Below are 26,946 nucleotides of genomic sequence, written 5' to 3'. Positions count from 1 at the left end.
TACCTAGAGAGGCAGATCTTACTGCGGGATGGAGGCCTGCCCTTGCTCACTGGTCTGGTGAGAAGTCCGTGAATCGCCATGTATGAAGAGTTAGTCAAGTGCAAATGATAAAGAAAATAGGATTTGATTTTCCGTTTATGTGCTCCTGTTGGGGACTGGAACGCTGTCGTAGTAATGGTGCCACAAAGGGGCAAATTAACAAACGCTTCCAAAGCAGCCATGGTACTAACATGCTGAGAGCCTGAGCGAATATGGGAGTGCATTACCGTGTAATTCCGACACGACAGACACATTGCAGGAGCACAGAACACAGCAGATGATACTTCTTTTGTTTTGTTTTAAAGCAAGTCATACCTTCCCATGTTAGTAATTACAAATCCTGTTCTATAAATCTGGGGCTTGTTAGCAGTAAAACAGAATTATATACAACTGGGTTTACTACAAAAAGAAATTCAGGATTCCAGACTGCAAGTTTTAAGCTCAGACTCATAAGTAAAAAATGTAAGTAAAGGTATAAGCAAAAGAGAAGTGTTACCACTAAAAATGTTTTATGAAATGTCAGATACCTCTTAAAACATCTGTCTTTACTGCAAGAGATATGACACCTCCTTAAACTGAAAACATAATTCTGATTTCTGCCACATTTAGTACCGCAGATGGGTACAAATTTAGAGTCTGATCCAAGCCCAGGAGTCAATGGGGAGGAATCTGTGAATTGCAGTGCATGCTACATATGAAGAAAAATTTTAAACCTTTTCTTAAATATCACACACCTGACATGGAGGAATTCATAGGAATTAAGTAAAGAGATGGAAAGAGATGGGACATGAAAATTATTTTTTTTCTTCAAAGAAGAAAACAGACAGTATGAATGAATTTGGTGCACAGTCTTGATCTTTTAATTACTTTTAGAAAAAGTGTTCATAGATGTCTGTCCTTATACTTCACGTTCCATCTTACTTATACCCTGTTTTGTTTTGTTTGTTTGTTTGTTTGTTACAGTATTTGCATGAGTATAACTTTTAAAGGACTTCAGTTTTAAACAGGTTTCTTCTGTGATGTTAGCTGGGAGAGTAATAAAAAAGCTAAGGTTATTCGCTCAGTAAGATTATGCTTGGCATCAGTCTGACATCACAGCAAGCGGTGCCAAAATTGCAGTTCCAGAAATAATGATAAATTAAAATAATTTAATTTTATATTGAGAGGTAAAATAAGTTTAAGGACAACCTAAATGTTATGGTAGTACAACACCCTTTAACACACGTGTTTATTTTGTCGCGTGTTTCTACATCACCAGGAGCTCTGAGCCCCTGGCTCGTATGTGGATCCCAAACCCTTCAGGAAAACAGACGACTCTCTCACAAACAGATTCACACGAAATACTCTAAGGAATAGTGCCTCTCCTGCTTTTTATTCAGCAGTAGCCCGAAGCCAGCCACCTCCAGCCCCTCTGCCTCCCCAGGCAGGCGACGGCGGCGGAGGCTGGGTGTCGGGGCACAAACCCCTCAGCTCGCAGCCAGTTACACACCTCTGCTTCGGTTCGCTCTGGGCATCCGGCTTGTCACTTCAGGAGTTATCAAGGGATATGGAAGCGCTGCCACGCTTGCAGGCACGCTCTCACCTATCCCACTCTGCGGGCGTTACCTCAGCAGCACGGCAGGGAGCTCACGCAGGGCATCGGACGCGACCAGGGCCGTGCACAGGAATGCAGTGCCTGGACCTGGGGTGGGAGCGGGCAGGCCCCGGGCAGCTGGGCCGAGCCCCCCAGGATACCAGGTGCCAGCATGGCCCGGGCAGCTGGGCCGAGCCCCCCTGGATACCAGGTGCCAGCATGGCCCGGGCAGCTGGGCCGAGCCCCCCAGGATACCAGGTGCCAGCATGGCCTGGGCAGCTGGGCCGAGCCCCCCTGGATACCAGGTGCCAGCATGGCCTGGGCAGCTGGGCCGAGCCCCCCTGGATACCAGGTGCCAGCATGGCCTGGGCAGCTGGGCCGAGCCCCCCAGGATACCAGGTGCCAGCATGGCCTGGGCAGCTGGGCCGAGCCCCCCTGGATACCAGGTGCCAGCATGGCCCGGGCAGCTGGGCCGAGCCCCCCAGGATACCAGGTGCCAGCATGGCCCGGGCAGCTGGGCCGAGCCCCCCAGGATACCAGGTGCCAGCATGGCCCGGGCAGCTGGGCCGAGCCCCCCAGGAGCCAGCACGGCCGGTGGGCTGGGGCCCTGGGCAGCGCGGGGCACAGCCTCGGGCCGCGGGGCTGGGGTAGCCACACCATCGGGTTTCTGCTCCTTCGAGGTCTCTTTCTAAAACTGGCGATACTTTGGTATCTGTTGCGTGTTGCATCACAGCTTAATTACATGCTGGGTAAAACAAACGCTTTCTTTTGTTTCTTTTAGGCTGCAGTTTAATGCCACTGACTCTGGTACCATTAGAAAGAGCAGATAATTGTTGCCTATCCGCCTGACAGATCTCAGTTCTCTTATCTTGTAGGCCTCCCACTGCCACCCCTCCTCTCATCTGAGGTTTCCCTTCTTTCCAGACTCTCAGCAGCTGTTTTTGTGCTTTAATTATAATTCTTGACCTTTTCTATTCCTTCCTTAGCTTTAACGTACACTTTCCAAGATGGGCAGCCAGAATTGCGTTCACCATACAAGATACAGTAATGCAGGAATGCTCTCTGGCTTGTTTTCTCCTCCTTCCCTCACAGTTCCTAACTCGCTGGTAGCCTGTTCCTGACAGCCAGCAGCGAGCTTGTGTTTCTGCAGAACTATGTATCTCCAATAGCTCTTTTTTCCTGGGAGCCAATGCCTAATTTACAGCTTGTTGCACACATCCATATACATTTCTTACTTCATTTTGTGCTTCCTTATGTGTATTACTTACAATTTACTGGCAGTAAGTTCAGCCGGCTATTCTTATCATCTAGTCACTGTGGTGAGACACTCCTGCAGCTCTTTTCAGATAGATTTCGCTTTTGCAACTTTGAATAATTTATCATCGCCAGCCAACTTTGTCACCTCCTGCCACCTCCTCCTCTTTTCCAAGCCATTTATGAATACCTTGAATGGCACGGGTCCTGTACAGATCCCTGTGGGACTCCACTAATAATCTCCTTTCGCTTTGAAATAATCTATTTCTGCCTACCTTTTTCTTCTGTACTTTAAGCACTTTTTGACCCTTTAGAGAATCTTCTAATTTTCCCTTGATAGCTCAATTTATCTGACACGAATGCTGTACTGAAGTAGCAAGAAGTAGGGAGTAGAGGAATGGATCTGACCTTTTATTAAAAAAAAGCAGCAAATGAAACCCATAGGCCCAGTTCTGCTGGATGGAATACCTACCTGGGTGAAGCTGGAGTAACTTCAGGAAATGACCAGAGCCATGCTGAGAGGAGCAAGAGCCTGACATCCCTGCACACAAACGACAGCAATTCTCAGCTGACTACACAGCTTGAACAGGAGGGTTTGGCCAAACAGGCTCTCTTGCAAGATTAAAACTCCCAAATTTGCAAACTTCTATGCAGGAGTGTGTTAGTGAAAGAATTTGGGTTAGAAACACAGCTGTAGAATTTGACTCCCCTGGTCATTGCAAAACATTCTAGAAAATGTATCTCCTTTGGAAAAAAAAAAAAAATTCTCTGTTTTTCAGGTATTGTGTGAAACTACTCATTAGTGTGCAGGTAATAGCCAGACACACCCCTTCTGTCACAACAGAAGAGCTTATGTGATGGTAAAAGTTCTGCAAATGTGGTGATTTATGAGGCTTACCACAGACGAGGAGAAGCTGGCGCTTATTACTAGCTATGAATTATTATAAACATTTCTGGCAGCGAGCTGGTGAGCGTGCCTATGCTTCCTACGCACTCCAGGCAGAGCCGGTGCAGCTCCCAGCCCACTTGCAGGCACAGCCCAGCACCGCCGGCTCTGCACGCCCTTCATTTCGGGGAGCTGCGGCGCACTGGGTGCTTTGAACGATCACACAGAGAGCCGCCTCCACCACTGCCCTACGAGAGGCCATCAGACGCGAACCAAACAGTTGCATCCCTTGTTTTCCTGTGGTGCTCTCGCATGGGCTCTTTAGCTAGCAGCCCTGCCGTGTCACCTGTGCCTACGGGCACGCGGAGCCTTCAGAAAGCTCTCAGCATGCGTTTGGCTTGTCTGGGAAGGGAAATGCTAGCTGCCTTATGGTTCTGATCAGGGCCAGTTGGGATGTGACAAATTTCTGGAGTGCAAAGTAAAACAAACCAGAGAGCGAATAACAACAGAGAGGAGAATAAAAACAAAACAAAAACAAAATGGATACAACTGAACATGCTTTCAAATGAGAGCTTCCAGAAGATTGCAGGACAGTAGGATCAAAGCATGGCATAACTACCAAACTGTTTTCTTAAACCTAAACATACTTGGCCCTTGCAGCACACTATTATTAGATACAGATTGTGCATGTGTGTGTGTAGGAGGAGCTTGGGCTTTTCCTGCAGCTGCGCTGAGCCTCGCAGGGCTGTACAGCAGTTTTGTGCAGTCGGTGGCAGGCCCAGCTGGGCACCAGCACCGAGTGCTGCGGGGCACAGCGGGGCTCCGCGCCTCCTCCCCGAGACCAGCTCACCGGAGGGCCGCTGGAGCCACGCAAGATGAAGTGCTGCAGGGAAGTGGGAAAGGGAAGAGAAGACGAGCAGAGTAGGAGAGTGCTACCGAGTGAACACACGTGGCTGAGAAATACGGAGCCCCTTCTGTGTCACAGCGCTCCTTTTGGAGACGTGGGGGCGTGGGGTGGGAGCAGCAGCAGCTGAGCAGCGGTGCCGGCGCCCGCAGCCCCCAGGGCGGTCCCAGGGGACAGCATGGGTGGGTGCCCTCCGGCCACAACAGTCCAGGGAAGGAGGGAGGGAGAAATTTGCCCCCTGCCTTCTTCCTTCAGATGCATGACTCAAGAATTGCCCCGTTGGTCACACGTCTTTCAATTTAAACGCTGGAGGAATATGCTGAATGGTTAAGGCTGAAGTGAAGAGGCTTGGTGCCTCAGCTCTGCCTTCTATAAACCGGCATTGCCTCGTAAGGCTAATGTAACTCCTCGTTTATAACTGTGAAGCTCTTTGTGATCTGCAGAAGGTAGAGACTAGAGAAAGAAATTTATAAAACAATAAATACTAATCTTAGAAAGACTTTCAGTCACCCTTAAAGAGGAAGAAAAGAGCAGGTTATGCACTGTAACTTATATACAGACTCCTGTAGAAATTACAGGAATTGTCAGAGGTTAACATATTGCCCCCAAAGGCTCTTCTGTGCTTATGCAGAAAGTCACATTCATCCTCGTCCATTACTGCAGTAACAAGACACAAGGCTTGAAACGATTGCAAACGAACGAAAACGGCATTACGATACGGTCTCCTTGCCGAAACACTGCCTGGTACAGCTAAGCATGCGGCCGTCTGAGAGCTGAGATAAAGAGACGGGAAAATAGGAGGCCTGATGGCAGCCAAAGCCACCTCCGCTCCATCCGAGGGCGGCGGAGGCTGGCAGGCATCATGTCCTCCTCCCCGCGCCGCCTGCCCGACCTTGCTCTGCTCCACCGCAGGGCAGCGATCGACCGACGGGTTGCCCTTCGGTGGTTCACTGACATTCGTGCAACGTGGAACTGGATTTGAGAGTATGCATTCCTCTCGTCACCCAGAACGAAAGTGAAACTCGGCGAGTTATTTTTGTCCTCGCCAAACCCGAAGCGCGGCAGAGGAACCTGCCGTGCCGCCCCGCGGAGCGCCCCAGCCGGGCAGCCCCAGCCCTGGCGGCAGCGCAGCGAGCTGCTTTCGGCAGCGGGTCCCTCGCTGGGATGCCGGGCTACAGGAGGCATCTCCCCGAAGGGACCGGTGGCTATTTTGATTGAGAGATCTTTCTAAATAACTGAAAAAGAAAACAGGAAACCGCAGCGCTGTGGACTGGAGCCCGAAGTGTTCTCACACATCTGCTGTTACTGGGGCGGCCACCATTAGGCAATGGAAACTAATGGGGATGCTCGTGAGAAGATGAAGTAAGTGCATTTAATCACGGCGTCCTTTTACCTGTACCGCTACCGGTCAAGTGGGACGATCCCTTAAATTCATGACACTCGCATAGGACGGTCCGCAAGAGTTAACATTTCAGGTAACATTCCCACTTAGTCATTAAGAAATAGCCTTATTATAGTGAATGGCAGGTAAGAGCTAGAGCGTACCCAGGGCAAATTGCCTGGACAAGGGACAGAAATTATGGGTTATATTAACCAGAAAAGCAATTTGCTGTCAGTGCCTTCACAGTGCATTGTATACCCTTGGCATTTTATAAACAGTTAATAATAACTGGTCAGGAGAAGAGTAACACAAATCAATGTACAAATTCAATTAGGAAGAGAAAATAAAAATATTATGTGAATTACTAAGCAAACCTGATACAGTTTAGCCTTGAGTTCAACATTTGTTAGGTTTGGATGAGAAGGTCTAATCAGATTTAAAGGAGGCTTCAAAAAATTAGTAGCAGATGTGAATGAAACAGATAATGATTTTCATTCTTGATTATGTGACCAAGGTTATAGATAGTGGGGAGGGCGTTCAGTGAAAATAATTTGGCTGGTGTGCTTGCAGCTTTTCTGGTGAAGATTAATACCTTACAGCTTCCTCTCATTTACCAAGGTGAAGAGTGATCAATTCTCAGTTGATCTAAACACAGATATAAAAATTGACAGCCTCAATTTCCTACTACTTTCCTCAAAATTTAATCAGTAAGGATGATGCGGTTTGCTTCTGTTGAAGGACAAAATATCTTGTGTAGAGGGAAGCGATACCAGGGTTATCCTTCAATATGAGAGGATGCTAAATCTTCAATCTGGTACACGAAGACCTGCATCTTGTCGAGGTGGCCAGTAAAGCAAACTCACGGCCATGTAAAGGGCATAAGAAAGGGAGAAAACACGGGCCAGAGTCGCAGACAGGGCCAGTCGCTGTGTTTTGCTGACATGGAGCCGCACACGCTGAGTGTTTGAAGTTTTAAGCTACCTTTGAACACACAGCGCAGGGCTCAGGGAGCCACGCACGGCACCAGGACCTGCTCTGCAGCCCACGTTTTCCTGCTGCAAGGATCTGTCATAACTACAGAAAAGAAAAATTAAAGAAACCAAATGTAAACAACAAAAACATGTACAGCAGAGTGCACAAAGCCTTGGGGGAATCTGGGAACTGTCAGCTGGCGCCTGGTTTCAAAACGGGGGCCCAGAGTTAATTGAGTTTCTGAAACTATTTCAATCTGCATGTAAAAGAGGAATTTGTTGATTGTTGCATTTTCCTATAGGCACAACTGACACGGACAAGTAGGGCGCACTGGGGGGACACCATCACATATTTTCTGGCACTCCTCTCCAGCCCCAAACAAGAAAAAAGTGATCGTGAAGAACATTTTTGAGTCCAAGAAACGGTGGAGGAACCACGATGAAGGAGACTGGTGAATTTCAGAGAATTATAGTATAATTTCTGAACATCTAGATAGTCCTTAGTGAGCATCATTAGTTTATTGTGGTTTAAATAATTAATCTGGAACAGGACTGCTACTTCTTATCCTCTTTGGAAGAAGTCTCTTGTGATACACTTAGATACAGGAACGTGTAAAAGCCTGTGAGCCCTGTATGGCCCTGAGGACTTCACGTCCAGAAATGGTCTCACATTGACAGGATGAGACTGACCCCTGCATTTTCAAACTACTTTATATGATTTTACTAACTGCAGATTTTCAGATGCTCTCTGATTTTTTGAATGCTCCAAACTACAAGAGAACTTTTGAATATTGGTACATAATTCAGATCATCTCTTCATAACATGGCCAAGCTAATAAGTTAAAGCATAAGTGATTTAACTTTCTTTTCCCCTACAGTTTCAGATTTACTTAGTTGCTTTTAGGACCTTTAAGCATTGGAGTGAAGAGAGAATACAGAGACAAATATGTTGTTTGTTTTCCCAGTGCCAGATAGATGGATTCAATTTTCAGATTCCTTAAACTGCCAACATTGAAAAGTCGTAAAAAAAAAAAAAAAAGAAAAGAAAAGAAAAAGAGGGGGGAAGCATTTGTTTTAAAGATCTGTCATGGTTTCTATAAACTGCACAGATTTTTTTTGTCATTTATAACAAAATTGATGTCACATGTACATTCTATCACTCGCATCTGATGATGTTACTTCAGTGAGAAGTTCAAATACGGTTAAAAGAAGTGAATATAGTTCTTTTTTTCCCAACCACCTTCATTTTAACCACAGGGGCAGCTCTACCCCAGACCTTGGGATTTTGTTAAAAGGCCCCTTCGCGTTCACGTTGCTCCTCAGGGGAGGAAGACTCCGGAGGCTCAGCAGATACCCACAGGGTATCAGTGCTGGGGGGCTTGAGGACTGCCTCGCGGCGGGGCTGGCCAGCTGCTGGGACGTGCCCGGGGCAGGGACAGTCTGGCTCCAGCAGTGCTGAGCCCCCCGCAGTCTGCCCCTCACCTCACTCAGCGCCGTCTGACAACGGGGACGGAGCCCTGCACGTTACACGTTACGTCTAAAAAGAGGCAATTTTTTCCCTTCGGCACTGAACACTTTTCGCAGCTTTGTGCTGTGGAGAGAGGCAAAGAAGAAATGCTCAGGAAGCACACAGAAAAGAGAGGTCATTTCTGTCGAGCTTTTTATTTCCTCTCTTTTGAGTTTGAATTAATTTAGACTGCAATTTTTAAACAAAACTTGCAGCCAGTGAGAATTGGACAAAGTTCCTCTGCTTCCCTGACACTTTTCCACCTTAAACAGGGATAAACACGTTCTTCTTTATTTTCAAAGCTTCCTCAAGATGGTAGTTTTCTTATTAAGCAAGTTTCCCAGAACACAGATTTCCTTCACCATTCACAGAGGGGTTAAGCTGCAAGCCTGAAAGTCGCTGAGCAGGAGGACTTCCAGGACAGCCAGGGAGTCAGCTCATTCCCAGCCAGGAAAGAGATGAAAGACCAAATCCTGAGCTGTAACCCCTGACAGCCTTGCTTAAATAGGACTGGTTCAGGCTAATGGCTGGCTGTCAACAGGAGTGAGTGTTTATAAAAATGCTAAAAATAGTCTACAGTATGATATATGCACTCAAGGGATAATTTGCAAAGCGTACAAAGAACAATTAGGGCCACAAAATCCATCGACTGCAGGGCCAATTGCGATCACCCAACATGGTCACCAAAAGACCACAGGCGATCCAATTTCTGTATTGCCTATGTAACAATACCTAATTTTAAGTCCATGTTTTCCAGTGGGAGAGGCTTCTGCCCAGGCATTTTAGCTCTGCTGGGGTGAGCTTCCTTCAAAATTAAACGTATAGACCCGTCTCAGGGGTAGCCTGGCTGACCTCTAGGCACTGGATCTCACCGCTCCTTGCTTTTGGGACAGAAGGCCATCCATTTAATAACCTGGTGCTGAATCCAGGTCCTTCTCTGAAGGCTACACATTTCGTTGCAAAATGATGTGAAGTGATATAGGTCTAATCACTTACAGTTAATAGTGTGAGTTCTGGAACGAGCTTTGCATGTAAAGTGTTGGTTGTGGTCCTAGAACTGCTCCCTGCTCTGGAAGGCCTGGAAAGCATTCATGACTTACACATTACTGTATCTTCACATGGAATCTCTGCAAAATGTGTTAGCTGTTGTCACCCAGTCCCCATACTGAGTCCCTTTGAGAAGGCATCAGCACCCAGAAAGGTAGCCTGTTTGTAGAACAGTGGTATGTATTGGTAATAAAAGTCTGCCTTGCTTCCTGCTATCTGTTAGGAAATAGAGATAACCAGGTATGGGTTAGACATTACCTACACATTGAGAAGTCACAACTGGGAAAAATGAGCATCAATAAGAATCAATGAGTTAAAAAACAAAACAGCTTTCAATCCATTTCTGAAGAACTGGCCTACTTCAGTGCAGTCTTTCCAAACCAAGGGTGACTACATTTCTCACTCTTTCTCTTGCTGATACGTCACAAGATTAATTTTCCACTTTGCCTTTAATCTTAACTCACAAGGACTAAAACAAAAAGTTGTTTTATGCACTGGGTAATTTTTTTGCAAACAGTATTTGAGAAAATCTAACTAGAGCAAACCCTATCTCAGCTTCCTCTGGCACGCATCTATCTTTTTTTCAGTTTCATTTCCTTAAAGGAAATAGACTCATTCTGCTCTGAGACCTTTTATTCCTCCTGGGCGTATATGCCACAGAAAAGTAATTAATATGTAATCACAGACTAATTAAATATGTTCTTTTATGTTTTGCATTTATAAATCATGACTAACAGCCTGAACTCTCAGGTCAACGGACATCTTCATCCCTTAGCGTTGTCAGATTTTCTGTATTCCTGTTATACTCATATGCTTTATACGCTTCATTTTTTTCACTCTCAAAGTACTACGCTATGTGTTTCAGATAGTCAAGCAACAGTGCTCGCTGATCTGTACAACTCTTCAAATAGAAGTGGAAAAAGAAGGACCAAAGACAGGAAGCATCACCTGGTGATCCTGCCGCCTAAGCGCTGTCCTAAACTCCTTCAGAAAGACTTGCTGAACCAGCACAACTCCTTATCAATTATTAAATCAAATGATGATACACAGTAGCTTACCTCGGCCTAATTCCCCTTTTTTTAAGCATATATTTTTTTCTTCCTAATCTCAGAGACTTGGGGTAGTTTTCCATTACTCTGCCTGGGTTCCAGGAGGGCCAGGCCTCCGCAAAGAGCACTCTGCCGGAACGCGCCTCGCAGCCTGCACGTGCTTTGCACGTCAACAAGATTTCGGCAGGAAAAAACAGGAACTTCATTGCCTTTCTGTCTTTAATACACAGATTACAAGCTTTCATACATCAGTGTCCACTTTTTGGTGTGTGTTTGTTTTTAGAGCTAGCTTGCCGCCGGTTGGAGTGGCTGAGGCCGCGCTCCCGGCTGCGGGTACGCCCTCCCCTGCGACGCCTGGTGCTTGGCCTCCGCGAGGAGGCTCCGCTGGGCACGCTGCAAAGAAAAAGCAGCGTAGCTGACTTACTTCAAAATGAAAACGCTTTATTCACAAATATTCTTTGTAACCCGTCGTGCATTTTAAAAAGAAGTTCTCACTAACAGTCTACCGAAGTCTTGTGTGAATCACTGAACTATCACAACAATCTGGAATAATTGGCAGTTTTCCACTTGAAAAACCTATTTTACTTAGCTTGTGTCTGCTGGGTCTGAAAAGAACTGTTTTTGTACAACATCCAGAATTCCAGGAAAACCTGCAGTTCCCATTACGCAGTAATTTCTCAGTTACCAGAAACAATCTCCCACTAACCAGATAAGAGTCTTTTTAATAATTCTGCTGGTGGTGTCGCTTTTACCTTCTAATGGTTAATCTATGTAGCAGCTGGTTCATCCTCCCCTTTCTAATGAAGCTCTGCAATGAGGTTAAACGCCTCCTGTTAGCCTCTGGCAGCTCCCCCCAGGCCACGTGCTCCCTTTGAGCCCCCCCTCTGCCCGCGAGCCCCTCTCTGCGCTGCCCCGCGGGGGGCTCCCACCGCAGATCCCACTCCACTGCCCCATGGATCCCACGCCTGGGGGCTCGGAGCTGTGGCCGCAGGCAGCGGGAAGTCTCGCAGAGATGCTCAGAAAAAGGAAAAAGGCAGGAACAGATCGAGTCCAGTTTTGGAGGGCTGGACCCCCAGAGCAGAGTAAAGACAGGGGCAAAGGCGTTGCTTCCTTCTGTGAAAAAACTCATGGACCATGCACCCCGTTACGCAGTGGTAATAGTCCTAATGGGCCTGGTTTAGAACTGCCCACAATATGTAAGAAGCAGCAAGCTAGTGAGAAAATTATATCTTGGAGTGGTTTGGGTTGGAAGGGAACTTAAAGATACCCAGTTCCAACCCCCTGCCATGGGCAGGGCCATCTCCCACCAGACCGGGTTGCTAGCCCACGGACTTGAACAGGCTTTGGTCACTGCCTCCTGCTGTCTGTCCGTGCCTAACTCCCCGTGCTCTGAACCAGGAGCCCTGGGACCACCCCCAGTGCCCAGACCCCATCTCAGGCTGTGCCGGGGGGTGGCCGCAGGGTGGTCACCCCCCGGTGCTGCGAGCTCGCTCCCCCCGCCCCGTACCTGCCTCCTGCGCCGCAGGCCATCGCCGTCCCTGCCTGTGCCGCGGCTGCTGCCCGTTTCCCCGTGAGCCCAGAGCAAATTTCCACTGACCCCAGGCCCTGCGTGGGCAGCGGCAGTGGGGTGTGTGTGTGTGTGTGTGTGCGTGCGCGTGTCAGCCCTCGTGGGGGTCGCTGCACGCCCCACCACAGCGCCCGCTGCCGCACGGCGCGCACCGCTGCGATCCTTCCGTCCTTGTAAACACGGAGAGTGTTGAACGTGTAAATATGGAACGTGTTGAACTTGTAAATATGGAATGTGTTGAACGTGTAAATACTTGATTTGTTACTGTTTTACTTGGGGCAGAGGTTTTTGTAAATAGTTCTGGTTCACTGGCCAGCACAGAAAACCACAACAATGGATTCGTCACCTACGACCTAGTTTGGTCTCTGTAAATTACATAATAGTAGCAAATTTCCACCATCCAGGCAAACTGCTGCCCTGTGGAAGTCAATCAGAGCATTAAGAGCACTTAATATTTTCGAAACAAGCTTATAGATTATTTGAAAACTTTCCATACCAACTACGGTGCTAAATTAAGTAAAATTGTATGGGACTTTTCTAGAGGACATCTCCGTTCTTTAAAAAAAAACAACAACAGATGACAACACTTTGCCTTTCTTACCCTTCTTCTTCCCTTTGCTATTTAACCCACTTCATACTAGATGGAGCATCCTTAATTACGATAAAGCTGAGGTTTAGGCCCCGGTGTGTCCACCCAGGGCTGTGCTAATTGCCGCCTGCTCCCCGAAGGCGCGGGTCCGCCACGTGGCACCGTCAGCTCCGTGTGTGCGCGATCCGGTGGCACTGTGACACCGGGACCATAAAGCAGCCGTGAGGATAAAGGAGGGTCAGGAGATGGATCTATCAGATCCAAGGCTTTTTCTCTCTACGTACAAAATGTGTACTCCTGAGCGCACAGGTTTGCAGGACCACGTGCTTTACAGCATGGATTAGGTCAGGCAAGGGAAGCAGAACCGAAACTCTCCTCTTCCCGCAGCGCAATGACAGGGGCACGGCCTCTGCGCCGAGGTCGGCAGGATGCGACACCCGAGGTTTTATCCTGTAGAGGAGCAGCCGAGGGCAGGAGCTCTGTCCTCAGCCTCACAGCATGACCTTGGGCCAGGCTCTGTCCGCACAGAGCGGACGCACAGGGCACCCCACAGCCACCGAGAGCCCACGGAACAGAAGTGACTGCAGGTGATGCCTCCTGCAAGGCAGCCGGGTGCCTGCAAGGTGCCCGCGAGCAAGGTGGAAACGGCGGCGCCTTCTTCGGGCCGCGCAGGCCTGCAGCCTGGAACACATCCTGAGCAGCAAAAAGAGTTAATCGAGAGAAAGTACACTAGGGTCACGGGGAAGGAACATTTGGAGTACAGTCATTTCATTTATGAGAGTTTAAATAGTTGCTGAATGACATTGTGAACTACTAAGTTAATTGCCTAGCTGACCTTTGAGAAAATGTGTAAACTACTTAGCGCAAGAGCAACTGGAAGCCCAGACCAAGCATCGCTCCCACTGCTGTGGCAGTGTAGCTGTTGAAAAGCTTCGACAGGGCTGGGCCGCAGGAGGGGCTCAGCCCCCGGCCAGGGGCAGCCTCACGGTGCTGAGCTGGGGCCGGAGGCCCTGGCAAGGAGCGTCGCGGCCTGCGGACAGCGAGCAGCCTGCGGACAGCGAAGCGATCGGAAAGAGATCCAGCGCTGCGATGCAATGAAAAACAAGCCAACGGCCGTCGATACAGAGTTACAGGGCCTGAGGTTGCATTGTTAAATAGCAGCCGTGAAAATCAAGGAACGGCATCTCTAGGTTGCCTGACCTTGAGCAAAGCCAGCCGCTCTGCCCAGGTGCTGCCACAGCACCCCCAATGTCTGCTGCGAAGGCTGGGGAAGTCAGGGCATGGCTTAGGGAACGCTGTACACGGCCGGTGCTGGCTCTGTGGCCACCTTCCAGCAGGGCAGCACCTCGCCGGGACCGACCTAGCCCCTCGCCTGCAGCTCTCCCCGGGGACATCGGGGTCCCCCTCCTCCCTGGGCCTTTTGTATTTTCCCCCTAACTCTGACGATAAACATCCCAGCCAAGCCATTTGTCAGGGGGAGGCTGATCTCCAAATGAAATGTCAGCAGTTTGAAAAAGTTCAAAATTCCCACCAAAGATACATTTTCTTGTCCAGTTTTATTTATTAAATCTTTCTTTGCTTTTGCAATTATAGTCCACAACTCCCAGCCTGAGGCCAGATCGTACTTTTTCTCCTCGGGGAATTGGGTCTCCAGCTACTCTGCTGCTAAGATAAGGCCCGAATACCTTCACTTTCAATAACGCCTCAAACAGTTCTGCCACAGGGCTTCATTAACTAAAAGCTGCACATCAGCAAAGGTACAATGAAGAAAAGCACAGTGAAAGAACTGGACATTTTTATTTACAGTTTCCACCAAAAATTTCTAACTTCCTATGACCGGAATGTTTTGAATGAAACAAAACTCCAACATTTTAGCTAAAAAAGTGAGGATACTTTCAACTAGATGCAGCTGAGAGCGCAAAGAGTTAAGTCAGCTTTTAAAGTAGGTCTGCAAGGTCTCAGGAGAGTGTAAATCGCTGGCAAAACAATTCACTGCTGTTCAAGTAGAATTATATAAGCAGATTTATGCGTGTATAATCAGGTAATAGTGCCAAATACAAGGTGCTCTTGGGCTATTGGTATATACGGTGTGGATCCCCCCCAACAGAAGTAGTGTGATACAAAGGACCCATCGGTGCTGATGTTCTCTGTGAGGTTACATGGAAAGCTTTTTTTTTTTTTTTGGTATGGTAGTTAAATATTTCTAAAGCTGCAAGGTAAAGGAAGCCTAACTGGGTTCAAATTACTACTTAAATTTATCAGTTAGTCTAATACACTTTCTTCCTTTTTTTTTTTGATTTTGCACTGAAAAAGCTTTGGTCGCATATCAGTAAACAGGGGTTACTACTGCCTTGAGCAGTAGTAATTTATGAATCAGACATACATGGTTTATTCACTTATTTTCTCTGATTCCATCAAAAATACATATCTGCCATGGCAACCTCTTCATTACATGTCAGGATACCAATTCAAATATAAAAGGCTTCTCTTCAAAAGCTTTCTAAGGTCACTGTTGCTCTAAAATCTTTCAGGGACAGAATGTACACAATTCATTGAGAGAGGGGCTTTTCGATAAATTTTAACAGCCAACATGGTCTGTTTCTGCAGGTCGTATACTAGAATTTTTCCTTTGGTAGAAGTTCGCCTGCCCTCCCTTCCTTCCTTCCCCCCAAACTTATAGTAGTAGTAGGATACTTGTAAAGGCTCTTGCCCAGCTAAATTATAGGTACATATATGCATATGTACATATATTTAAACATGTAATACATATTTGTATGTATTCTAAGGGTTTAGAGAGACACTAATTAGACCTGGAAAAAAAAGATGAAAAGAACAGATGATTTAAATCAGTATCTTAACAAACTTTATTTGTGGTGGGAATACTTGATAGAATCTAGATCTTTGACCTAGATCTCAGATTTGTTTTTCCTTTGAGGAGCTACAATAATTGAAATTCATATTTGCCAAATCAGGATGTTGTCAGCAAATCATGCGTGACTGGTGAGCTCGAACCTGGCTTGATGCACAACTCCTGCTTCTGCAAAGACCTTTTCCAAGACGTGAAGTTATGATGAATCATGGCAATAGTCTGTCAATGGGCAATAGCCCAACAAGATAAACAAGAGGAGACTTAACTCTGCAACTGAAATAGCTCTTTCTACAGTGCATACTTAATTGCTATACACTTAAATAGTTTTAGAATATAGACAGCCCAGTTTGGTTTCTTTGAAAAAAAAAAAACAAAACGTGATTTCTCAAACCCTACTCTCATGTAAGTCATACCTCTGAGCAAACTGGTGATTGCTGCAGGGGCCCGGAGCTCCCTTGGTGCTGAGGGCCCCATAACGGACCCAAGTACTGCACCCAGACACAGCAGTGGCCTTCACATAAAAAGGCTTGGCTTCTTCTGATTTCTAAACAAGTTCGCCTTTTTTTTTTTTTTTTTTTTGCAGCCCAGAACGACAAGGTAGTCGTAGATGACACTGCTGCTTCACAGAGGGAGGTGGTCGCGGGGCAGCAGCGCGCAGGATCCGTCCCCAGGCGGTGCAGAGCCGCTCTGAGGCTCGCACGAAGGCACCAGCTGCCCGCAGCCACAGCCGCACCCCCGGCCCCGACGTTCAGCTCGCATTCACAGCGCATGAGTCTCCATGAGTCATGCCTGACCACCGATACAGAGAACATTGCTCCTCTCATGCAACCACCGCATATTTGGGCACTGCTGAGCTTTGCTGCCCATGAGGAGCTCTTTTTGTGTGTGTGAAATATCCCTTCTGTGGGGCACAGCTGCTGGGGCTGCGATTAACGCCAGGGAGGTTACCAGCTAACCGGCCCTGAAAGGAAGCAACCGGCAGCAGAGCTAGCAGAAACAGCGGGACGAGCACTGCCCTGCACGCTCTGGACCAGGGTTCAGATGGGCACGATGTTTTCAAGGGGAAAAGGTCTGTGTGAGGAACAAAATACAGTTTGGGAATAGTTTGGTCCCGCAGCCCAGCATCACGCACAGAGCTGCTACATGGTGGCACATCCCAGCCAAATGCCTGGTACCTGCTCCGGAGTTCAGCCAGTGCTGGTTTTGGCAGAGGTGGCGCGGCTCTGGGCTGTCTCCTTCAGGTCACCTCTGCCTTCAGCGGCACAGGCGCACACAGCAAGAGCTCTCCTGGCGTCGCAGACATCTGCTGCTTTGCCTCTCGGAAGGGCTTGGCCACCAGAAGAGCATCATTACATCCACATCCACTGAAGTGCAGTATCCATTAGGTTGTTAAATATTTTAAGGAAAGGGGCACAGAAACACTGAAATAGCAAGCACATTATTGACACAATTCTGCACTTAGCTTTACTGATCGCCTTGGCGATTGCTGCACATCCATTCGGGAAGACAACGTCTTCATGAAGGAGTATCAGCTTGCTACCCGAGCTTACCGCTAGGTGCCATTCCCTGGCGTGGCTCTCCCGCTGGGCAGTGCTTAGGAGAGGCAGCTGGGCAGGCTACCCAGCCCATCTGTTTTTTCCTTATGTGCCCGGTCTGTTTTGACAATCTGTTTTCCTGAGGTAAACGCTAGCTTACAGCTGAGTCCCAGCAGTAGCTCTGCAAGACGCAGCAATGTCCCCTCGCAGAAAAGCGGAGAGCAAACGGCAGCCGCTGCCGAATCCAGGCTGTGTTCAGCTCTATCCAGGGCACAAAGCAAATTCAGACAACCCATGCCTCATAGAAATAGACATTGAACCTGCAATTACTAACACACGCAAATTTCCTGACTGCTGTTACTGTCACAAACAAGTGAGCGGATTTATCCGACAGAGCCTGCAGGAGCAGCCCCGGCAGCTGGGGAGCCTGAATTCTCCAGCCCCCAGATTTTCCTGCTCGCAGCGAAATGCAGGTTGGAGAACAGCTCCATCTCCTTCCCTGTCCAGTGTCTAGCAGGGGAGTTTTCCAGCCCTTACCCTGGTGTTTGGTTACTGCCAGCCCATTTACCTGGGAAGGAAACACAGCGATGTCTGAGGCAACGTGCCTGGGTTTTGTCATTTGCTTTGTCTTGGTAGTAAATCACGTTCTGACTTCCCCAAGCCAGAAACCAAGAGAAAACAGCCTACAACAGTCATGAACATTCACAAAAGTTCAAACAATTTGTAGAACACACATGAGCAAATCTGTGATGAAAGGCCAAGCCAGTTAAAAGGAAGATGTTATTGCTCTACAAGACTACGCATTTAGTAAGAAACTTCTAAAGAAACTGCTCTTTTCATCTTAGAAAAAAGAATATGCATGCCAGTGCCATCATACTTTGCTGCTGAAAGGAGGCAGACAGTTCTGAACGGGATGGGCGAGCAGGAGCTGCTCTGTGCCTGCCAGCATCACGCACAGGAGGAGGTGAGACAGGTGCCTGCTGTAGGATGCTTTAGATCTGAAAATAATATTACTGGGTAATGAAAAGAGTAAACATAATTACGACAGCTCTCAGTGCTTAAGAACTTGTTTCAGGGATGGAAATGTCAACACCTAAGAGCATCATTAAAGCAATGTGTTCACTGAGAAATGTGCCACAGCATTCAGGTGCTCGAGCTGCGTTGCTTCTCCAGACCAAACTCTTGTCCAGCAAACTTTAGCAAGGATCTCACCGGGAAACTAAACCGGGCATGAAATCTGTATTTGGGATTTTGGATGGCATTTGACCTGAAACATAGCAAAATTAACTGCTTAGCCAGGTGCAGGATGAGTGGACGGGACGGATTTGCCTTGGGATGAGGGCGGGGTGCGCGTACAGCCCTGGGCGGCGTTACCCGAGCGCGGTGGCACTGCCTGCAGGGCGAGGTGACCGGCACGGTGCCGGAGGGCTGCAAGGCACGCCTCGGGACCCTCTGCTACGGCAAGTACATGAGCCATGGGGAAAACTCAGAAGCCCATCCGTAAGGGTGAAGCTGAGCAAACTCCTCGGGCCGCCAGGCTGTCGGTTTCCATCTGGCCCCGCCGCCAGCCGCTCACAGAGCTCCGGCCAGGCACTCACCGCTTTGCCAAGGGGGTGGCGGCTCGGGGGGCTGCAAGAAAGGCAAAGAGGAACATGCACCGATCTGCTGCGTAACGGGAGCAAGAAGGAGCCTTCTGCGTGGCTGCAAATGGGGCTTGTTCCTCACAAGCTCTTAGAGACCTTGGTCTGTTTTTTTAATATTTACCATGTTTCATGTTTCCTTTCATCCCCCCGGTCTCCCTCAGCTGTTAAAGCTGAATCTATTTTGGATTTCTGTTTCTTTTGCACTTACAGATTAGCTTGTAATTATGGAGTTGCACTGACAAGAACCAGAAAGCTGGCCCAGAACACATCTTTAGTATTTTTACACATGCACATTGGGATAAAACATCTTTTAAATCTAGATTATCTATCAATTTGGTCTTCGGAAAACTAACCCAAGTGTTTTTAAATAACATCTCTCACTGGCCTTAGACTAACATTAATTCTAGGATATTGAACAAAAATATTTTAAAGTGAAACCTGACTCCATGTTGCCAACTTACTCCTTACTGGCAAAGAGCCCAGTCACAGGAGCACTAACGAGGCATGCATTACTCAGGCATTTCCCAGACACGCTGTTTTTCCCTGCAGTTCTTGCAGTGACAAGAAGCGAATAGGGTGACGGAAGACCCCCTTGAAGCCCACGCCCCATGATCCCTGTACAGCACACAGCACCGCACCAACCTCGGTCTCCGCTCTGGGTACCACTTTGCAAAAGCTAGCGCAAGTAAACCAGGCCATTAGTCTTTGCCATTTTAAATAAGGTTGTGTGATGCGTTTTCCCCGTGGTATTACACCGCTGCAGCACCAGAAGATGGAGTTGCCCACACGTGTGGGCTAAGCTGCGAGGACAAGTCCAGCTTCTGCCAGGGGGTGAGGGGGGCGGCGTGGCGCAGGGCGCTGTTGACCACCGCAAGAGCATTTTAACATTTGTTTCTGGAATAATTAATCTTTGGCACATTAGGAAGTCACTGAACGGAACTGGGTTAGAGAGAAGTAATTGCCTTCCCATCAAAATGAATACAGATGCATGATTAAGAAGACATGGTATTTATATAATATTCTCGTATCATATAAATAGAGTTGCTGTGTAGAGACAGAGCCTGTGAATCACTCATTTGGTTTATGAGACTGAATGAGCTTTGGCTCTATCAGTATTATCATCGCTAAAGAAACAAGACTGACACTGGGAGAAACTATTCATCACAAATTCATTTAACAGCATTATTCTTTTCAATTTAGACATAAACCAAACTGTGTTTTTTCAAATTAAATCCAAAAATAACTAGTTCTAGGTTAAGCGTGAGGTAACAACAGATGCCCTCCTAACGCTGATGTTCTGAGCAATGTCTCACACTCCTTATACGACTTCATCTGTGTTTGAAGTCAGCAGGACTCTGAAACAGGCACAATTAGCAGTTTGAACAACAATGTTATTTCTAAAATGTGCTGCTTTTCATATAAGCCCATCTCCAGAGCAGTACTACACAAAACGCCACCTTTCAGGATCCAAACGCTTTACCAGCTATGCTGCAGGCAGATCTCACGCTGTAAGAAGCAAGCAAAAAAAAAAGGCAAAAAGCTGTACACACTCGCCTAGAGGTGTATTTACTTTTTGGCTTTATAAATAACCACACCGGGATTTGAGTCCAAATAACCCTCCCCCAGAATTATCTTCCATAAATTCTCAGATGTGAAAGCCCACAGGAGGGTAATATCTGAAATACATTTTATTCACTCGTTCAGCATAAAGGCAGAGCTGCAAATCTGGGAGAAGTTCTGCTCGGCTGGCAGCTTGCCGGCCCCAAGCCCCCCGCAGGCTCCTGCCCAGGGCCGCTCCCCAGGGGCCACCCCAGGGCCTTGGCTGCCTGCACCTGCAGACCACGAACGGGAATAAAACGCAACCGAAGGCCGTTCCATAGATGTACCACAGCTAGGGTCACCCAAACCAGACCCACCAGAGTGAAATCAGCCTTCTCCTAAATGAAACAGGATCCCTCCCCCACACGTTAACCCCTGCTGATGCTACGGGAGCCGGGGGCTCCCGTGGCCGTGCAACGCCGAGGGCCGGCTGTGGCCACGGAGCAGAGCCTGCCTTCCACCCAGCTGTGAGGAGGCTCCCTTGGATTCGTGCTGTGGCTCTGGCTCCCAACCCAGGCGCTCCCATGGCTCCCCCACCCGGGCTGCGGGAGCCTCCTGCCGCGGGTGCTGCCGCTCCCCGGACGGCGTCCTCGTATCGGGTGGGAAGCGAACGGAGTCCTAAACATCCACCAATTTGCCCACAGCCACCAATTATTGTACAAACTGCCCACCGTGTTGAGCTCTGTATTGCTAATGGCTTGCAGCATTAGGTCCTATTGCAGCATCCTCTGCTTTCAGCCTAAAACATTCGAGTTTTGGCTGCTGTCCTGCAGCTTACTGCACAGCGAGGATGCAACACGCGTTACTAAATGGTCACAGATTTGTTGCAATAGTTTACTGGTAGTTTGAGAAAAGATCAAGTATGCTAAAATATTTGAATGGGAAACTTTCATCACAACAGGAAACACAACTGCAAACTGACCCCTGAATTTCTCTAATTTAGACTTCCTTGAGCGATCTGTTGTTTCCATTTTGACCGCTTTCCTATTTTGGCTACAAAGTTTGAAAAACCTGCACAGAGATGCTGTCATTGCACCGGTTGCTGCGTGGAGCACTGGTTCATTGCTGGAACCGCACAGGGTGAGGAACCCAACGCTTCCCAGTCACGTCCAATTACTGTGCAGGGCCACCCGGCAGCCAAAGGGCTTCGTATTCCCTCTCTGCTTTCGTGCTGGCAGGAAAATCCATTTTACTCAATTAGCATTGACCAGAGCTGTTTCACCACTGCCCTCGCTCCTGTTCTCCCAGCGAGGAGCCAGGGGAGGGTCAGGCGCCAGGGGCTGCAGGAAGGTGCCCGCCTGATTCGGCTCCGGGCAGGGAAAGCCCTGGGCATACAGCTAAATCTCAGGGTGTTCTGACGTGATTTTCTTAATTAGGCCTTGGAATTTTTTGAAATGATTTCTGGCTGCCTGGGATTGTTATTCATTATAAAAAATATATCTCTAAATCTCCAGTGACTTACAGTACAGTTTTATTGACTTAATATTTTTGTATACATTGCCTGACTCCAATAAGGCTGCAGAGGGAATTACAAGTCAGGCCAGAACACATTTCCAGTTAAGACAAGCGTAAGGACTTTTAAAAATATATAAATTCAATATTAAATGCATCATTTAAAAAGGACTGCAATAATTAGCTGAGAGGGGCGAAGCTGCAGAACAATAGCTGGTAAAGAATTCCATATCCCACTATTGTTGGAAGGGCCTAAAGAAATGAATGCTTGTGTTCTGCTAGAACCCGAGTTATTATTTTAAAGAACATCCAGAAATAATTAAACAAACATTCACATACAAACAGACTTAAATACGATTACGCATACCTATGCGGTCGCTGGAGATTACCAGCCGGTGCTGGCACGGCTCTGCACGAGCCCCCTCTCGACGTGAGGGGCACGGCTGGGGGCACCGCTCAGCCCCCAGGGGCTGCGCCCCCCCTCCAGGGGCTGTGCCCAGCACCCTCCAGGGGGCTCGGCCGAGCGGGAGCTCCCCAGTCCCGCACAGCCCAGGGCGGCGGTGCCGAGGCCGGTGGGCTTCCCTCGCTGCGAGAACCCAGTGCTTAGAAGTCATCCTGAAATCAGTTTCTACAACCGGGAAGACGAGCATGAAAATAACCACCAGTTTTAGACTAACAAAAATAAGCTTGAACATACTGAAAATAAAGTTGCAAGAAGGTGAAGCAAAGCAAAACGCGTTATCACCAGCTGCCTGAAACTTCTGCCCTATCCTTGGCGTCTGCTCAGCAGCTCAGGGGATACGGGCTGAGGGAAAACGCTGGCAGGCACTTCCCTGCAAGGGCCATGCTGCAGGAAAAAAACACTGAACCTGCAGGCCTGGCTCACGCAACACCATCCTACCTGCAGGATGGTGCCCGAGGGCACAAACCACAAACACCCGCCTCGGCACAGCGCGTGGGGCAGCGCGCCCCTGGCCCCAGCTGCTCAAAGACGCGGCCTCCAAGCTCTTTGCAAGTTACTCTACGTGCACGAGCAACACGGGGAGCAGAGGTGCTCTTTTCATCACGTTACCTCCAGTACTTGCAATACTTCTGAAGGAACTACGGGCATGCCACACGAATCACGCAACAATGCATTCACCAAATAAAGATGTGAAAGGCCCCTGTTGCGCACAACGGCCACTTAATATGAGGACATTTACTTATTTTGAAGTAACTGAGGGCTCTCCCCAAACTAACACTGACAATTGATAGGGGATAGCTAACAGAAACAGGAGCGATCTAACCCCACGAGCCTTTTCCAAGCCGGAAGCCTGTACGGGCAGCAGAGGGGCAGCACACCGCAGGGCCCGCTTTTAGCTGCCACAGACCCTGCAGGCACCGGTGCCCGTCGGCAGCTCCATTTGCAAAGCACCAGCAACAGCCAGACGCAGCTCAGGCGTTACCTGTCCCCGGCAGCACCCGCAGATCTCTCCGCTTTCCGGCCAATGCTCCGAGGCATTCTTTTAACATGGATTTTACTTGTTCCTAAATTAATCTCTTTCTGTTGCCTTACAATGAGAAAACGTCAGTCAGCTGAAGGAACTGTTTGCTAGAATTGGGGAAGACAGCTTCGTAATGCAGAGTTTAAGAGAATGAGAACACTACCCCGAGCACAAAGGATGCCGCAGCAGCTAGATGCAGAACCTCGGCTCGGAGTCTTTAGTAAAGGAGAGGGGAAAAGTCCTCCTGAGTTCAGGAAGAGTTCCACCTAGTTAGTGAACATGTTTTTGTCCAAAAAAAAAAAAATAAATTAATTTTCTGATGACTAGATTGGAAGACCCCATGCACAAAAAAGTACTTTTTCAATACGAAAAACAACCGCAGTATTTTTTTTCCTCACTTTAAAAAAAGTTGATAGAAATTTATTGACTGGCCTCACTTCTAAAGCTTACAACCAGCCAACATGGAATAAATGCGCTATCATCCAAAATTTCTCACATATGGCACGTCACGTCCGATTTTTCCTCAACTGAGGCTTGAGCAGAGTAGCAACAGCGAATGCTTCTCCTGCGCAGGCACCCGAAGAGCGAGTGAATGAGTTACGCCACGGGGCAGGCAGCTTGCGCAACGGTTTCTAGCAGCGCAGGGAAGCACAGCGCGTTGAGCAATGCCCGCTCTGCCCGCTGGCCGATTGCGAGGGCTACCTCCACCCGGGCAGCCCAGGAAACAAATCTGAGCTTGCTTCCAGAGGAGCGAGTGTTGCCGGGACCGGGCAGGAGCAACGGGGCAGGGGTTTAGGGTGCCGAGTGCCGCCCTGCCGCAGAAGAGGCCCAGCCTCCGCGAGCACGGGGAGCGCCCAGCAGCGGGGTCCTTCGTGGCACGGAGCTGAAGGGGGCTTGGGGCCGGCACCAAGCATCGGCTCGCTCACAGCTTCACCAGGGCAAACTCGCCTCTTCAGGCAGCTTTTTGGAACAAATGTAAGTCAGCACAGCTGGTTAGGGCTTGGTACTTGTTTCGGGGTCTCTGCCAAGCAGCTGTAGCATTCATCACTTGCTGCTCTAGGAGCAGCTTTACCAGACCGCAAAAATTATAGCTTGACTCGAGCAGTTTGCAAACCCCTGCCTAACTAGCTGTCCTCAGCGCTCCCTTGCATTGCTGCTTATTCACGAGACCTGGGAATTTTCTGGATGAATCTCTGTCCCCCTTGGCACCAGCTCTGTGAAGAGCACCCGCAGCTGTGCTGTTACCAAGTCTGCCACTTGCATTTTTTCCTGTTTTATTTGGTCATCAGAAAAGGAAAGGGATATATCAGCGCGGTTATCTGAGCGGTAGGAACAAACTCCATACAGCTGAGGAGACTTATCCCCTTTACATCTATTTTTGTTTCTGCCTCCCAACAGTGAAATGAGTCAGCTTCTCTCTCTTTTAGTATTTAAGTTTTAATATATATATGCACATATACGTAAAAGAAAGCTTACCAAAAGTATGCACCTGTGACTGACCCTACCAGGTTTAAAAAGAGAGGGGGGTGAGGGAACCCATGCGATGTGCAGAGGAAGGAGCACAAGCCGTGGTTTCTGGGATGAGCCCTGGGAGCACGAGGCCCTTGTTGAGGTCTCCTCGATGCGGCTGCGTGCAGACGGGCTGGTCGGAGCCCCAGGCTGGCAGCCCCGCCGCGCTCCTTTACGGATCGGTGCAAGGCACTTGGCAGCCTCAGGTCTCCGCAGGGCTGGGTTTCAGCACTAGACACACAGATCAACGTTAAAAACACAGCATCTTCACCCCCCTCCGGGAGCGCAGAAGGCAGCTTTTGTTGGCAGGATGGGACCGTACGAACAATATAACCTCTGTCTCCACAAGGATTGTCTTCACCTCCTTGGCTGAGCCCCGGGTTCTTTTTGCGAGGGGAGCTGCGCTCCGGCCAGGGCTCAGGCACGCACGTCCCACAGCTGCCTCCCTCCCGGCTTGCCGCTGCTACGGCAGCTCCGCTGCGCGCCTCCAGGCCAGGCCATCCCAAATTCTGCCTCTTGGCCAGGATGTGGCCACCGGGCACCAGGGGGGCACCAGCAGGCGCTCCCCCGCTGCTTGCAGAGCATCCTCCTGGCCATCGGGTAGCCACCCTCATTTACCAATGCAAACTGTTCTGGCAAACAACTCGGAGCACAGCGCGGCACTTCGGGTGCCCAAATGTTCCTGCACACAGAGCTACAGCAGCTTACAAGTGGATGGCCTCCTTCCAGCACTGCCTCTTCGCCCCTCAGCACCGCAAGAAGCTCAAGAGCAAACCCGCAACCCTACCTGGAGGTGCTGCAGTGATTTCCCGTGGCACAAACCGGTCTTTCAAAAAGAAATGAAGCCTCCCAGAACCCCCGCCAAGCTGCCCAGCACACACGCTGAGGTGCACCAGTGCACCTCAGGCTCCATGAAGAAGCACAGTGGGTACAGGAGGGCGTTCCTGAGGCAGCCCCCTTGCTCCCCTGGCATCGGGCAGCTCGGGCTCAGGACCCCCTCCAGCACCAGCTCCGAGCCCAGCCTGCATAGCTTCAGCAGGAGGAAGGGGGCAGGGGAACCGTCTCTGCCCAGCGGGCAGCATTTTGTCTTCCCCAAGTCCAGCAAAGAAATGGACTGCTGCGCTGTAGGTGCGCTCCTGACGCTCTGGTATTTGGGATGTGCATGCACATTCATAAGTTACAGTTTTCATCCTCCCCCTTCACCCCCTCAGCACTCAGTTGTGTCCAACGCACATTAAGACTTTGAAATTTATTTTAAAAGTTTTCCAGAAAATGACATTCTTGTGTTCTAGCCAGGCCTACTCAAATCTAGCAAATACAGTATTTTGATAACATGGTTAGGGCTTAGCGTGGTTGGATGAGTAATAAATTGGCCAAGAAATGAAACTGATTCTAAAACTACCCTTTCAGTGGAAAAGCCTTTTGAAGAAACTCTTCATGTTCTAAAACTTGAAAGAATGACTTGAATTCCTTACCGCTTTTATAGCTTTATACAAGGAGAGAGAAAACTAGTCTTTCAGGGAGGCGGAGATGATCTCCTCAACGGAAGCAAACGCAGAAGAGCGCAATCACTGACCTTCTCAAAGAGGGGAGCAGAGGCTTTGCAGCCTGTCAGATGGGGGTGTCTGAGTGCTATCTCTGAAAAAAAAACCAAACTGGAGATAATCGGGGGAAAAAATAAACTGACAGAAGTAGTTTGTATTTTGCTCAGCAGAGCCTCCACAGTTTCAGCCTATGAACTGAAACCGATCCCGGTACCAGATATTTCCAATAAGCAGAGCGACCCACAGAGATCACGCCGCTCACATCCCAGAGCTGCACAGCGAGACAGCAAACCAGGAGTGTGCGGCAGGAGGTAAGGCGGCCCCAGGGAAGATTCATGCTAAAAGTCTTCAGAACTAGAAAAACCAATTTAAGCAGCAGAAGAGAGTTACTGAGTAACATTTATTTAAATATTCTTTACTGTGCGAGGAGAGGCATTCTGCAAGAGGTTATCTACCTCAAATTTGGAAGGGGAAATACTTTCCATTTCTCTGCCCTCTTAAGCATACACTAAGATCATCAAAGGCACAGACGAACGAGGTACCC

At 48.7% G+C, this 26,946-nt stretch overlaps 1 long non-coding RNA gene across 2 annotated transcripts; it reads left to right on the top strand.

Annotated features, from left to right (window-relative positions):
* Window positions 1-4,166: 4,166 nt before the first annotated feature.
* On the top strand, window positions 4,167-11,154 carry LOC136791898 (uncharacterized). 2 transcript variants are annotated; one of them, XR_010834944.1, is made up of 3 exons: window positions 4,167-6,018; window positions 7,311-7,460; window positions 10,428-11,152. It is a non-coding gene; the product is annotated as an uncharacterized lncRNA (long non-coding RNA). The 2 variants fall into 2 exon arrangements; XR_010834943.1 differs by having other exon boundaries at window positions 4,258-6,131; window positions 10,428-11,154.
* Window positions 11,155-26,946: the final 15,792 nt, after the last annotated feature.

Source organism: Anser cygnoides, chromosome 14 (assembly GCF_040182565.1).
Source record: "Anser cygnoides isolate HZ-2024a breed goose chromosome 14, Taihu_goose_T2T_genome, whole genome shotgun sequence".
NCBI lineage: Eukaryota > Metazoa > Chordata > Aves > Anseriformes > Anatidae > Anser > Anser cygnoides.
Note: the sequence above shows the minus strand (reverse complement) of the source record. Positions and strands in the feature narration are given on the sequence as shown.